Source organism: Hibiscus syriacus, unplaced genomic scaffold (assembly GCF_006381635.1).
Source record: "Hibiscus syriacus cultivar Baekdansim isolate YM2019G1 unplaced genomic scaffold, ASM638163v2 tig00110634_pilon, whole genome shotgun sequence".
NCBI lineage: Eukaryota > Viridiplantae > Streptophyta > Magnoliopsida > Malvales > Malvaceae > Hibiscus > Hibiscus syriacus.
This window is the reverse complement of record NW_024062807.1, coordinates 501367-510583: the sequence shown is the minus strand read 5'-3', so window position 1 is coordinate 510583 and position 9217 is coordinate 501367. Positions and strand designations below refer to the sequence as shown.

At 35.4% G+C, this 9217-nt stretch overlaps 1 pseudogene; it reads left to right on the top strand.

Moving 5' to 3' along the window:
- The first annotated feature begins 2045 nt into the window (after positions 1 to 2045).
- On the top strand, positions 2046 to 5389 carry LOC120136608 (annotated as a pseudogene).
- Positions 5390 to 9217: the final 3828 nt, after the last annotated feature.

Sequence of the window (9217 nt, the reverse complement as noted above, 5' to 3'; positions counted from 1 at the left end):
AATAGTTCCTCAATTATAGGATTTTGTTTTATTGAGTCTCTTTACTATTAAAAATTACAAAATGGTCACCCAACTATTCATATGTTATTTTTATTCAATAAAAATAGTTATTTAATTGAAAAAATAATATACATAGGGGTATTATTGTATTTATCTCTAAATATAAGGTAAAATTATTTTTTTGGGTCGGGTCGGGTCAAATATTTTCACCCTAAACCCGAATCCAACCCGACCCGAACATAAAAAAGGACCGACCCGAACCCAAAAAAAAAGCGACCGATCGGTTCGGGTTCGGGTTCCATCCCTACTTGGGAACCTCCTTAATGAGGTCTATCTTCTTTAACATTTCACGAATGCTAGTTCCTTATAGGGTTTACTGCAAAATGCTGCAACAGAAAGTTATTATTTGCACGATAAGAATGGAAGTACAAGAAAAACTGAATAGATTTCACAAAAGGAAATGCAGCTCCTGTTTCACCCTAAGCTTGAACAACACGACAAAGCAACCCCTTTCCCATCTCTTCTCGGGGCACAATCTATTAGGGCCAAGACGTAATGCCGGAAATGGTTGTTCGCGGGGACTCGGAATCGATAGGTCGGTGATGCTTTCGACGGATTCCGCCGGCATCCGAGATGTCATCGCTTTCCCCCTGCAGAGGTGTGCGCGCTGCTGCTTGAAGATCCCAGTGTTCATGGCGTTGATTTTTTTATTTAAGTATTTAAACCTATAAAATAATCAAATTTATTCTTTAATTGACAAAAATTATCGTGGATTGTTATGGTGTTAATACATAAGTCCATATTAGAATTATAACACGATAGATGTGTTTAGTCCATGTTTTAAAAAAAATAAGGATAAACTACACATTTAGTACCTAAACTATTAATTTTGATATGTTTTAGCATCTAAACTTTCAATTTTTTCGAAGTCATATTTAACGTTTAGTTTTTATTTCATTTTAGTATTCTGCTGGTAAAAAATTAATGCGTTTAATACATAAACTATCGATTTTAGTCTGTTTTAGTACATAACTTTCAATTTTTCCAAGATTTAATGTTGAATTTTGAATGGGAGACTAAATGAAACAAAAACTGAACTTTAGGTATGATTTTGAAAAAATAAATAAAAGTTTAGATACTAAAATAGACTAAAATCGATAATTTAGGTATTAAACTCATAATTTATCCAAAAAATAATTATGATCTCAAACATTTTACTATAATTAAATTCACCTGTAAAGTTATTATTCACATGTCCGTTACCATGTTAGCACTATAAATTGTCACGAGCCATGTAAACAATTACATTCACACTGTAATGAACGATTATAATTTTAGCCAATTAAAGATATATTGTTTTTTTAGGTTTAAAGGGACTAATCAAGTTAAAAAATAGGGGTTATATTGATTTCTTTTTAAAGTTTGCGGCCCCAAAATGTATTAAGCCATCAATCTATAAAAGTAAATTGATTTTGCTTGTAATTAAACTTGGATAAGATCTCTTTCCAATGAGGACTAATTTATAGGGGTGTTCAAATGAGTACTTCGGTTAACCGACCGAATTGAATTACTCAAATTTCATTAAACAATTTTTTTCTCCATTAATCGTTAATTGAATAGATTTTTTCTAAAAAATTTAACTGAATCGAACTAAGTTCAGTTAATTGATCGGTTAACCGAAATTTAAAAATAATATATATTATATATTTAATATTTTTTGGATTATTCGGTTAATTTGGTAGGTTAATTCGGTAAAAACCGAGTTCAAACCCCATAAAGCTAAATAATATATATATATAATATATTAAATATTTAATAATTTTGATTAAATTGATTAATTAACCGATTTCGAACCGAATTAACCGAAAATAAAATTTTTAAAAAATATTAACCGTTAATGGATCAAAATTTCGGTTCGATCGGTTAATACGGTTTTAACCGAACTGTGAATACTCCTACTAATTTAGGGTTTCCAAAGAATTTCGTTCCCAATGACTCACGGCTTCCATAACAACGAAACGTCCCCGACGGTTACCTACATATGTCACCCACCAATAAAAAACGAATCTATGATGCAAACAAACCAATACAATAAAGCCACGTAGAATGACAGCGCATTGGAAAAGTATGATGGGGTGAAGACCAAAACAAAAGATGCAAAGTTGAGACAGGCCTCGTGGTGCTATTTGAATCACCGGATTTGGATTTTCAAATCTCTCTCTCTCGCTTCCCTAATTTCCCAAATCGCTCTCTCTCTTGGCGGCTGTGGCTTTGAGGCTGTAATTTGCTATTCCAAAAACCCCCAAATCTGAGCTTTTGGGATTCGTTTTAGGGTTTAGTGATTGTGTGGTGATGGCGCCTACAGTTGCTCCCCCTGCAGGTCGTATCCTCAATCATTCGTTTATGTGTTTCTTTCGTGTAGATCTGTACTTTGTTTGCGCTTTTCGATCCACATGTTATTCATTGAATTTGCCGTTTCGAACGATTCTTATTCTCAATTTTACAAGATTGATGCTCCCGCTTGCTCCTATATGGTTATTGATCTTCTTTCGACTATTCCAAAAGAGTACTTTTGATTTTGTTGTTATTCGATTCGATTGATTGATTGATTGAATTTGTTGCGAAAGGAATGTTTTCTCTGATTTTGATTTGTTCTTCGTAATTTGTGAGTCTAAATCGCGAAAAAATCGTTTTTCTTTAACTTGTTGCTTTCTTTTAGAAACAGCTGAGTTGTTGCAGAAATTGTCTATAGATTCACAAGCAAAGCCCTTGGATATTCCTGAGCCTGCCAAGAAGGTAGCCTCCTTTCCTACTTTGAGTGCTCTTATGGATAAAACTGTGCCGTGTGATGCGGATGTTTTAGTGGAAATTATGTAGGAACCAATACGGATATACAAGTTGTTTAGGTGTGGATTTCGATGGTTATCTGAATGTGTGATTTTTTCTTTGTAGCCTTCTGTTTATCAGTATGGTTCGGTTGATTCAGGCAACGCAGGAAATACCCAAGTTCCATCTTTGAGAGATCTGCAACGCCTTTGCTTCCCGATTTTATGGATCCAACTATGTGCTATATTCTGGTGGTTATCCATCTGCCTATACTATGGAGGTAGCAAACAAACTGTTCCTTCGGTTTTGGATCTGTTATTCTGAAATAATTGAGCTAAAATTTGATTTCATCTGTATGTTGTGTATTGCAGGGTTTGACGGCACTGGTAATGACTGGGATAATTATTCACAATATGTGAATCCAGATGGAGTTGACATGACTAATGTGAGTCCTCATTTTCTCCTTGTACTGGAAGTAAATGTTAGCTGCGTTATCTTTCATTAAATTAATTTAATACTGTGTTGTCAGGGAGTATATGCGGACAATGGATCTGTTATGTATCATGGTTATGGCTATGCACCATATGGACCATATTCACCTGCAACTTCCCCAGTTCCGACTTTGGGTAGTGATGGTCAACTGTATGGGCCTCAGCACTACCAGTATCCTCCCTTTTTCCAGCCGGTGACTCTGTCCAGTGGTCGTTCACTCCGAACCCTGCCGCTCCACCCCATGGGGAGATTATGACCTCTGCTGCCGCTGATCAAAAGCCCTTACCTGTTGAAACGGTGAAGTTGAATTCCAATGGAGGCAGTGTGAAGTTAAATAATGGTCCAGGTGGAATAAAACCGTCATATCCCAGCTATTTAATTCCAATAATTCTCATGGAAGGGAAGCACCATCGGGAGGGTTTTCTACTTCTGGATATCAGGATCCGAGATATGGTTTTGATGGGTTTCGATCTCCTATCCCATGGCATGATTGCTCTATGTATTCTGATGGACAACATAGGCATGTGACAAACACTGGAATAAGCAAGCCGGCTTCTAAAGCAAATGGTTATCCATCTTCAAGGAATCAAAACTTCCAATCGAATTCTAATTACATGGTATGTATGATTTGGCTTGTCTAATAATTTCCTTTTTTTGTATTTGACACATATGGATCTTAGTTATTTTTGTGTTGGCCTTCAAAAATTTACTTATATTGATTGTACTATTGAATTTGTAGGGACTGCAGCATCCTGGGCCAATGTCCGGCATGGGGACTGGCCATGGTTATATCAATAGGATGTATCCGAACAAACCATATAGCCAGCATGGTAACACTTTAGATCTGGAATAGGCTTTGGATCTAATGGTTATGATTGCGAACGAATGGAAGAGGTTGGTTGGCAGACAAGTATAGACCAAGGGGACGAGGCAATGGTTACTTCGATTCTGGCAATGATATCACGGACGTTTTTAATGAACTGAACAGGGGACCTAGGGCCAAGGGACCTAAGAACCAAAAGGTGCAACTCCTGTCTCAGCAGCTAGCGATGGCAGAATATTCCCTCAGATGGAACCAGGGATGAGGAGAAAGGAAAGGAATACATTGTTCCAGACTGGAACAATATAACCAAGAGGAATCCTGGGATTTCGACGATGCCAAGTTCTTTGTTATTAAATCATACAGCGAGGATGATGTGCATAAAAGCACAAGTACAATGTTTGGGCGAGCACACCAAATGGTAACAAAAGCTTGATGCAGCTTACCAGGAGGCTCAGCAGAAATCTGCTCACTGCCCTATATCTTTTTTTCTCGGTTAGTGTCTTATCTAGCCTGGCAATTTATTCTATTTGTTGCTGCCCTAAATTTCTATGATTTTTTTTAACATTTTGTAGGTCAATACAAGTGGGCAATTCGTTGGCTTGCTGAAATGGTAGGGCCTGTTGACTTTCAGAAGAACGTCGAATTCTGGCAACAAGACAAGTGGACTGGTTGTTTCCCACTAAAGTGGCACATTGTTAAGGATGTCCCCAACAACTCCTTGAAGCACATAACCCTAGAGAACAATGAGAATAAGCCCGTTACGAACAGCAGGGATACACAAGAGGTATTCCTTGTTCTAAAAAAGTTTTTCTTTTTTTAACCGAGTCCAAGAGTAACCTTTGTTTGGTTTATGTGCAGATCAAGCTCGAGCAGGGGCTTAAGTTGCTCAAAATCTTCAAGGAGCATTCCAGCAAAACTTGCCTAGACGATTTTGAATTTTACGAGTTTCGCCAGAAAGCAATTCAGGAGAAAAAGACTAAACATCTGTTGCAAAAGCAGGCAAGGAACTTCGCCAATTCTTTTTTTATAAATCCGTGCCTGTTTATCCATGAAAAATGATCTGATTCAGTTCTCAAAATTGCAGCGTGGGAAGGAAAGCCAGCAGCAGCGGGCGAAAAGAGCAATGTAGCAACAAATGGTGACTTGATCAATCAACCTAGTACCGCTCACTCGAATGGTGATGCAAAGGTTTCGGAAAACGGTCAGCGACAAATCCGGAGATACCCAAAACTGCTAGCCTTTTCGTGAATACCCTTGCGGGTGGTTTGTGATCTCTTAGAATATGATGCAGCAGAGGGCGAGTTATTTACTGGAATTTTTGAAGCTTAGAATTGCTATTAGATCACATAGCCATGGGACCACATTCAAGGAGATATAAAAGTGAATTCCATTGTTGGTTTTGGGGGGGGGGGGGGCAGCGAACCTCTTAGGAAGGTGTTGGTTTTTAGGGTTTTCGTTTCTCTATTTTATTACCTTTTTTCTTTCTTTTTCCATTACTATTATTATTATTATTATTTATTAGTAGTAGTTTAGTAGTATGCTAGATGCTAGTATTGGCTGTTTCTATATAAGAAAAAGAAAAAAAGAACCTAATAACAAACCTATTCAGTTCAAACGACTTCGTTATATGATATTAGCCTTTTCATTCTCCATGATTGATTTTTCTTGAAATTGTATTCGGTACTATTATTGAAGCATACATTGAAAATTGCCTGTGGCTCAAATTTAAGGAGTATTGCTTTGAAAGATAATTATCAATTTTTTTACATTGAAAATTCACACCTATGACTTTATGTTGTTCGAATCTTGGTCTTTAAAGAATAACAACAATTTTCTTTATTAAGGAGATCATTTAATTCTTGCATAAGTTTGCTTCTTTTTAACATATTAGAATAATCAAATCGTCTCTATGATTAAAGGAATAATTATAATTCTTAAAGGTTTCACACCAGCGACGAGAAATGATCATTGAAGATGATTATAAATGATTAACGACAAGAAAGATATATCATCATTGAAGATGATTAACGACGAGAAGGATATACGGATCATTTAACATCTTTTTCATATTTCATGTAATTGGATTGTGACTAATAAAATAATAAAGTAAGAAACATATTCTGAATCATTTCGTTTTTCTAAAAGACGAATTGTATTCTTGATATCTTTGTAATAACATTATAGTAATAGTCGTCCTTCAATAAATAATTTATGATGATATTATGGGAGAATTTTTTTACTCACAACATTACCCAAATGGCTTTGCCTTTCTAAAATCGAGTAATATTTATTCTTAAGCGGTAAATGTTCTTATACAATATTCAAATTATCAGACACAAAAATAAAACAAATTAATATATTTAAAATAGAATTATTGGAATTGATATTAAGTTCTTACCAAACGATGTCGTTTTGTTTCTGAAAATCACGTCCTTCATATTTTAAGCCCTGGCAAAGCCCCGTCACAGATCCCCAGTTGGAACTTGGAAGCTGTAGACGACGACTAGTGTTTGGTTCTCGGTTAGTGGCTACTGTGCCTACGTCTGGGGTAATTTGGTGAATTGGAGAAGTAAGAAACAAGCCGTTGCCTCTCGAAGTAGTGCTGAATCAGAGTTTAGAGCAATGACTCTCGGAATATGTGAAGGAATGTGGATTAAAAGACTGCTCACAGAACTGGACTTAGATGACAAGAAGAATTTTGAGATTTTTAGTGACAGTCAATCAGCTATGAGTATAGCAAAAAACCCAGTACAACATGATAGAACGAAACACATTGAGATAGACAGACATTTTATTTACGAGAAGGTCAACAATGGAGTTCCACAACTGCAGTACATTCCGACGAAGAAACAGCTTGCAGATATCTTCACCAAAGCCCTTCCACGAGTGACTTTTGATGAGTTGTCATTCAAACTGGGAATATACAATATATATACACCAGTTTGAGGGGGAGCGTAGGAATTATAGAAATAAGCTGTCAAGAGATTCTGTAATTATTTTCTGTTTTCAAATCCCTTATTTCAAGGGATTACATCTCCTAGGATTAGTACCTTTCCTAACTTAGAGTTTCCTAGTTTAGAGGTATAATTTGTATATAAATATGTAATATGTTTCCTAACAAATCTATCATTAGAACACGTATCAGTTCATTCCAAGTTAATGAAGAGCTGTAGAATGTGGCCTTTTCAAGCTAGTAGAGAAGGATTTCAAGCAATATCTGACTATCTGAGCTAGCCTCCTGAATTTTTTTTTTCATGGGGGAGCATGCTTCATGTTGCGGTTTACATAGATGGGTTGAGGTACGATTATATTTGTTCGGTTGAATTGAACTGATTATGGTAAAAATGAATTGGTCCCGTGCCATGCTCATTCGAATTTCTTCATTTGGAAACGTATATGAATAGCAAGAGACATCATTAATTCGTTTGATATTATGTTGTAAAATTTAAAATATATGAACTTTAATACATTAAAATTCATTAATATTATTATATATATATGAGAATTTATTATTTTATTAAATTAATTAATATGATTTGTTAAACTTGGTATGCAATTTTAATATGTTAATATAATTAAAAAAATTTAATTTTAATTATATGATAAGTAAAATGTAATGATTTAATTTAATATATTTTGTAAAACTTTTAATTTAATAATTTTTCATTTTAAAATTTACATTTTTCATTTTAAAGTTTATTAATTATAAAATATAACAAACGGATGAAAAATGTTTTAATAATTTTATACCCAAGGTCATTTTTTCAGTCGGGTGTTTTGGAGGGTTTGCCTGTGACTAAGTGCTGGTGCAAACACTGTGTTTATAAGTTACTGATAGATCCGGTTGCAGTTTCCAGCTCCATGGCGTTAGATCGATCGCTGCATTATGCAAACGTAATTGATTACTTTCCTTTCGGTTAATCCGGAAAGTGGTCGGCAAAATCATGTCCGAAAATGTTAATCGGACAAGTCACCAATTACTTTTCCGGACACGATTATCCGAGTTCATAGACTAGTTCAGTGTATCAAATAATAATCCGATTATCTTGTCGAGTGCCTTCAAGAATGTTTCAAAAGAACACTATCAACCCTCATAACCCGGGCACTTGAAGAATGTTTAGCAAAATTGCCCAAAACAGCAGGCAGCAAAAGGCAAATGCAAATCAAGCTAAAAGAAGAGCACAATCCTAGCTCTTACATCTGATCTACAACTATACGCCTATTAGCTAAGAGATCAACCTTGGCTTCTACTATCATCATATCTCTATATCATATAAAAACTCAACTTTTCTCGAATATAAGAGGAAAAAAAACCCTTTAAAACTATATTTCTTACGGGGTTTCAACACACCGTTAGCCTTTTTTCTTTCTAACTCGAAGACCTTCAGCTACATCCTGCCTGCCAAAAGAATGACAAAGCAGGAACCTGTACAAATCCCACTCCCACCATGCCGAAAAAATTTAAGCAAAATGATAATGATAATCTCAATTTTCACGGATATCGTGCTCAGATTCAAACACTCTGAGGCAATATTGTAGCATTCTCCTCCTGCAATGGTTGGTTTCAGCAGGTAAAGGCACCGAACAAAGTGATCGACTTGCAATTAGGAAAACATCATAACTATAAACCAATAATCAGCACTGAAAACCCACATTAAGTATGCTATCAAGAGATGGACCATGCTATTAACAACCCGTAATTTAAAAGCTTGCATATCCCAGTTGATGAAGAACTAGCTTTAAGGATCACCAAAGTCGTAGACAACAAATTAAACTGATTATGGGACGGGACAAGTGTAGCTAAATCCATGAAAAACAGAAGAGAAAAGCCAAACCCATGCAAGTAACTCATGCCTTCAAAACATTTCAGTATCTCTCTCCTAATGCATTTAATTATAGTTTTTTCAATGTATCTTTCCTAATACATTTAGTTATAGTTTTTTTTTCAATCTATCTCTTCTAATACATTTAATTATGTTTTTTTCAATATATCTCTCCAATACATTTCAGTCCTGAATAGGGATGGAGAAATACTCGTGATAGGTTACGAGCACTGATTTTTATTTATTGATTTAT